Here is a 7,633-nt window from a genome sequence, read left to right on the forward strand (position 1 = left end):
ACATATTTTGATTTCTAAAGTAGGGAACAAGTTGAAGAGGTTATTGTGGAAAATGTTTTCAGAAAACAGGGTCATTAGAAGGGCAAATTTAAAAATGTATAACTTAGAATAAACAGAATACTTGGTTCAGTATGACCTACAAGTTGTTCTTTTTGTGTAATGCTATATTTATTTTTCTGTTCATTTCAATATATATATATATGTATATATATATATTTGCAATTTATGATGCCTAAATATAGTGTAAAACAACAGCAACATCAATCTCAGTCCATGAACTTTATAATAGAATGGGTCATTTTTCTATTTGTATAAAGACACAGTTTTGCTAAAAGCCTCAGAAGTCACTAGCTACTGGATATCAATTTTAATTTTGTGCCAAGCTAATGGTTATCAAAGAGAGAATATTAGAGAAAAATTGTCACCTCATATGCACTCAAGAGGGCATGTAACCTATCCTCTAGTGTGAAAAAGGAACACATTTTAAGTATTTGGTCTTTGAGGACAGATACTATTTCATTTGAGTCTTTGTATTTCCAATGCTTAGCAAAGTACCTTGTACTGAAGATGCTTGGTAAAGGCTTACTGATTTTTTTTACTATGTGTATATATATATATATATACACATATATATATATGTGTGTGTGTGTGTGTATGTATATGTATATGTATATATGTATGTATGTATATGTATATGTATACACACACACACACACATATATATATATATACAGTATGTATTAATCACTTGTAATCATTGTGGATTGAGAAACGCTAACATAGTGAGTTTGTAAATGTTGGTAAAGCTAAAGAAATGCCAATGTTTATTTAAAAGTTTACACTAAGGCAACCTAATGATCTGGACATCAGTGCCTAGAAAAAGACCTGCTTTATGTAAGAGGAAAACTCTGGAGAAGAGAAATAGAAGATTACAAACCTATAGGGATGGAGTTATAGAGAAATCTTGAGACTTTCAGAAAAGTATGGGGTCAGAAAGGTGAGGGAAGTTTTTTTTTTTTGTTTGTTTGTTTGTTTGTTTTTATGGCAGCAGAACATTTTTAGAAAAAAGAGTTTGATAGAAATGACCCAAGATGTTTTTGTTTTGGTTTGTTTTGTTTTGTTTTTTCCCTAGAGAAAGGTTTCACAGAATACTGTGAGCATGACTTCAGCACGTCCATGAAAGTCTTAATCTGACTGACACTGAAAGACATCGCACAAGGAGGAAATTGTTGATTCTAAAAATCTTTGTTTATTGCAAACTCTCTGATATTTTGTTATGAGCTCAGAGAAAGAATTAACTTATCATATGGGAACTACGGTACATCACCAGAAGGTGGTCTACCAAATGAGATGCTCTTGGCCATAGAGAACCATGAAAACAATGAAAAATATTTAAAAAATAGCCCCCAGATCATTGTGATCCATTTTAGCTTCTAAATAATGGTAGGAGAAAGGCCATGTATAGGGTCAAAGCTTGTGAAGACTTAGAGAATCTATATCGTATATATCTAGCAAATAAACCATACCCATATCAAAATTCTCTCCATAAATTAATGCCATAAAACAGAAAGAAGTTGAAGTTAAATGACAGAAGTCCAAAGAACTCTTACTTGAAGGAAGAGAAAAAGGTAAAACAGAGTTGGCAGAATTGGTGACATTGTACACTCAAGGTCAAAAGGAACCTATATCCCAGATCACAGTCATCTTATCTTATAGAACTCACTACGATAATTGTAAACAAAATACCAAAAAGATAATTATAAATTCTTTCTAGGCATCCTCTATAGAGCATAAGGTAATGTGGAAATTATTTGGTTAGCTTGACAAGATGCTCCATAACATCAATATATCCTTCAAAGAAAATTGAAGGTAAATTCAATGTACAGTTTAGCACAGGGGAGAATGGAGACTATAAATGTTGGGAAATACAGTTTAGAATAAAAAAAATGTGGGGTAGCTAGGTGGCACAGTGGATAGAGCACCCACCTTGGAGTCAGGAAGACCTGAGTTCAAATCTGGCCTCAGACACGTAATACTTCCTAGATGTGGGACTCTAGGCAAGTCACTTAACCCCAATTGCCTCACTTAAAAAAAAAAAAGAATAAAAAAATGAAAGAGGCCTAAGGAGAGTACACTAATCAGACCTTTCCCAACTACACATGATGGATATTGTTTTGATTGATTTTGTGTTGTTTTGTGTGTTTCTCCCCCAAGAAGAGTTTGAAAATGTCACATATGATAAGCACTGAAGGGCATCACAGAGTAGTGAAATGGGCAATATCTTAAAAGACAAAGAAGGACTGATTACATAGGTAGCAGTGATTCCAGAAATCAGATGTCTGGATCAAGTAAAACATTCACCTCTTTAGAACAAAAGTTGAATTAAATATAAAATTAGAGAAAAGGACACAAATAAGAAATTATTTCAAGGGGTTATAATAGCTCTAACCAAACTGGTTTTGACAAGTGCATAACTGTAGAAAATAGCAAGTACATAAAAATAAAGACTAGGGCCTTATATAATTTTTAAAGTAGAACTTCAATTGATGCAGAATGTTATGCATTTACTATACTGAAATAACATTTCAGACAGCAGACATGTTTTCCTTACCAAGCAAAGTGATACAATATGAAATGTAACATATCTGCTGACATTTCTGTAGCAGTGGAGTCTCCTCAATGACAATCATGGTACCTCCACATTAGCTTCTCCATATACAACGTACCATGTGAGGAAATTGCAGTGATATTAAAAAAAAAAAGGTGAAGTTGGGAACAGTGGCCAGATGCAAATAAAACCATATAGAAAAATTCCAGACTTGAGATGATATAAATTGAAAAGTACTCAAAGACAAATTAAAAATACACACACTCACACAACCTGGTTGACAAATCTATCAATAACTGGTTCATGTATCAACTTTCTAAATGTAATTAAAATTTTATATACATATATACATATATGTATATCTATATTAACTCAAGGCATGATGGAAAATGAAACATGTTCATCTCAAAAATTTATCTTCAGATTTCTGTGTACAAGTCACATACCTGAGTAAGAAAAGGAGAGAGAGAGAGAGAGAGAGAGAGAGAGAGAGAGAGAGAGAGAGAGAGACAGATGTGGGGGAGGGTGAAGGAGAATGGGATTAGAATCTCTGGTCTGACCAGTCAGCAAAATAACCACCAGAAATTATAGAAATTATAAAGATTATAATATAGCAAAAAATACACAAAAGTGAAAGAGCTCTTTAGACAGGAACAAGATAAGATATTGACTAAAAAGAGAGAGAAACCTTGATCACACATAAAGAAAAAAAATTCCCAAAGTTATTAGATGGTCAAGCTGGAAATCAGGGATAGATTGAGGACTTCACTTCACCTACATATTTGCCAAATTTGAAGTCCATTATTTTTTTCATTTTTCTCCCTGGGTTCAGTTCTATATAGAATCTGAAATTATCTATGTCTTCTCTTGAAGAAGGACCACACCAGTCCCAACTTTCATAAAATAATTCAGGGTCTCATCAGTCAGCATCCTTTCTACCAGTCAATCCACAATCATATTCTCCAAGGAGCATGAAGCAAACAGCTGATCATCCCACATCCAGCTTAGAGGAAAGAAAGGATGTGCATATTATAAAAATCCAGATACAAGTTCTGATACTTACTGTTAATATATTGACACAGAGCCCAACATGATCAATTCACAATTATATAAAGAAACAAATGTATCAGACTCTATATGTATATTTTAATGTCATTATATTCTAGTCTGTGGATATGAGTCAATGCTGCTCACAAAGCTCTTAATTCAAATCTTATGCAATTTCTACATTATCTTAGAGATCTCTTCAAAATGCCTTTCCTGAAAATGTAATATATTGTTAATAGAGTAATTATACATTTATAGTCTGTGAAATCATTAATTAAATGGTAACTAAGATGTACTTACATGTTTATACACCATAAGATTACAGTATTTTTAATATACGGTAATTAATTTATATTTAACATACACTTGTGTATGCTTGATTAAATGTCAATTAGATGCCTATTTGTGAGAAATTAACCATTACGAACTTATGGAAATTTTAAGCTAAAGCTTCCCCTTTTTCACATTTTTCCCATTTCTCTCCTCTTGATTTAGATTCTTCTTCCCTTTAGATTAGTCATATAAAATTATTTTTTCCCCAAAAGAGAGAATGACTATAGTATATCCTGCTGTGCTTGAATATGTGGATGAAAACAATTTTGATGGACTTGATGATATCTTTGTTAATAAAATTAAAATGCAAATAGATTCAAACTTCTTTTTTTATATTTGGAAATGTATTAATTAGTTTCTGATTTTTTATTTTTTATTCCCACATTGTTTATAACTTACGACCCATTTCCCCACCTTGCCTTCTACTTTTTAAGCAATCATTTAGTGATCAACATGTTTGACTAATTCAGCTTTCCTGCTTACAAATGGGTTTTCAAAAAAAAAATCTGAATAATGAAAGTTTTTAAGTATTTGTGTCATCCTGTATTTACTAAGTATAACTTTTGAGAGGAATTCATATTATTTTCAGACACTTAAATATGAAATAACTTGAATTGTTTAACTTGTTTTAAATGACACAAAAGTCTCTTACTGTTATTTTATGACATTAAACATATGTAAAAGGAGAACAAGGACAGCAAAATAATGAGACTCTGGATGATATTTGATTTTGAAATTACTTATCATTTTCTTTGGTACTAATTGGTCTCTTGTTAATGTTTTTCAATTTAAAATTGTATGCTTTTTTGCAATAGATTATCACTATAAATTAGCCATGACAATGATATTTCCCAAGGGAAAACAATACAGTAGTAGTCATGTTTGGGAATGTTACATAAGTCAAAAGGAAGCCTGCTATGCTCAGATTCTTCGTGAATATCATTTTGAATGCTATCATTTTACTATGACACTTATATGTCATAGCTTGCAAACAGTGTTAATTTGCTTTTTTTTGTTATTTTTTTTATTAATACCTTGAAATGGTGTGGAATAAGCATGTCTTTGTATCTGCCAATTTCTACTGTCATCAAGCATGCTATTGTATCATCACATATTAATGAAACTGCCTATGAAGTAACAATATTGTAAAACATGAGTTCTTGAGAGACTGCTAGAGTGATAACTATTCATTTAAGTATACACTTGGGTTATTGGACATCACTGGTGGGAGGAGGCATGGAATAACACACTAGGTATCAGTAAATAATTAGCAGCTTTTTGTATCATTAAGAGACTGATGAGTCAATTTATCCAGTTTGCTATTCTTTTTAGGCTGTTTTTCAACAGCATGAAAACTATCATTGTGGCTGGGTACCACAGTAGAATCATTTTAAATGAGAGATTTTGCATTATATTAAGATAATCATTATTGGATTGCCTTGTTTTTCCCTATTTCAAAAAGTTATTAAAGTATCTTACAGACACAGCTTATGAATTTTATCTACTTTGTGACTATTGCATCAAATGTCCCAAATATCCCAAAGAATACCAAAAATCATGCCCTTTTTTCCTCCCTCCCAGGGAAATTTATTCCACTCACCATTCAAACTTTGGCCTTGGGTCAAAGCTAACTTGGTTGGTGACTAAACGCAAACTTACTTAGCCCATTATATCTAGATAACCCCAAACTAGACAATTCTGGACATCCTATCTAGCTGTTTACCCTGGCTATCTTGTAAGATATCCTCCTGCTGACACACCTTCCCATTCCCTAATACAAAAACATTCTCCATCTCTCGTTATGTGCCTACATATCAAATCAGTTCTGCCATTACATCTAAAATAGCCTGTCAATCTAGTGTAGCTGGCACAGCCCACTGTGCCATATATCAACTTACCACTTTTGCTAACACAATTCCATTCCCAGGTTACCCTCCTATCTATGAGTTCCCTTCATCCATTTAGAATCAATCTATAATCATTTATTTCACACCTATTATGTGCCTCGGGCAGCTAGGTGGCACAATAGATAGAGCACTGGGCTTGGAATTAGGAACACTCATCTTCCTGAGTTCAAATCCAGCCTCAGACACCAACTGGACAAGTCACTTAACCTTGTTTGTAAAATGAACTGGAGAAGAAAATGGCAAAACACTCCAGCATCTTTGCCAACAAAACCCCAGACAAGGTCATGAAAAGTCAGACACACTGAAAAATGGCTGAACAACATGAAACTTAGCATAATGCTAGTTTATAACTTTATAGTAAATTTGTAGTAAATACAGGATGACACAAATACTTCTAAACTTATGAAACATAGAATGGGATTTTTTTTCAATCTCCATTTAATCAATGTCAATTTGACAGAATTTTTATGGGGCTAACCTACATGTTCCTCTGAGTGGATTTAATGTTAAAATGAATTAATGATAGCGCTAAATTACCCAGGTGACTTGGAGAGAGAGAGAGAGAGAGAGAGAGAGAGAGAGAGAGAGAGAGAGAGAGAGAGCTAGATTTGGTGTCTGAGAACCTGCATCTACTACTTTGTTGGCATGGCGTGGTGAAATGTGCACTGGCTCTGGAGTCAGAAGATCTGAGTTCCATAGTATGTGACAGACTCCCTGGGTTCCAGTTTTCTCTTCTGTAAAATTAAGAGACTGAGAGTATTTAGTCTCTAACATCCCTTCTATCTTGAAATGAATGATCCAAGGAATAATCTTATGCAGTCTGTGTTATTGGCATTACTATTCATGTGTTACAGAGGACCAAACATACTAGTAGATATTAAGCAACTTGCTCAAGTTTCGAAAGCTGGGAAGTATCTATGCTCGGATTTAAAACCAGGCCTTCCTGAATCCTATGAGCTACTTTAAAACAGAGGTTATTTTTATCTTTCTATCCCCAGTGCCTGGCACATAGAAGAAATTTAATAAAGTTTTTGTTTACTTGACTTGAGAGAAATCTACCTGCAATACTTTGTTGTCTTTCTCCTGTATGTCAGAACTCTTATGCTTTCCTTGAACCTTCTAATCCATACATGAAAATTAAATTTCATAATAAATATACTATCATGAAAAGTTGACCCTTATCACCAAGGCCAACCTATCCATGTGTGCCTTTGATTGCAACCCTTCATGTCTTCTCCAGCAGTATAAGTCACTCTCTTCCCCTCTCTCTTCCTAATCTCAATTCTTCCTCCCTCCTACATCCTCTTCTTTTGCCTAATAAACACATCCATGTTTTTCTACAACCTAAAAATTGAAAGAAAAAACAGTTCACTAGTTTCTACTCTCCTTACTGATTATGCATTGTGTCCAGTTTTTCCTCATTTTCTGAGTCAAACTCCTTGGAAAAGCAATGAGCACTGTTTGTTTGTTTGTTTTTTGTTTTGTTTTGTTTTTTTCACTTCCTCTCAGTCAATCTCTTCTTAACTTCTTCCTTCTGGCTTCTGACCTATCACTCAAATGAAAGTGTTCTCTCTCTAAAGTTACCAATGATTTTTTTAATTGTTAAACTGAGTCTTTTATGCAATCCTAAGTCTTCACTTTGCAATTTAACCCTTTTGGCCACTTTTTTTTAAATTTTTAATACTCTTGCTATGTTCTCCTCCTCCTCCTCCTCCTCCTCCTCCTCCTCCTCCTCCTC

The sequence above is a fragment of the Vombatus ursinus genome, unplaced genomic scaffold (assembly GCF_900497805.2).
Source record: "Vombatus ursinus unplaced genomic scaffold, bare-nosed wombat genome assembly UNPS02014781.1, whole genome shotgun sequence".
Lineage (NCBI taxonomy): Eukaryota > Metazoa > Chordata > Mammalia > Diprotodontia > Vombatidae > Vombatus > Vombatus ursinus.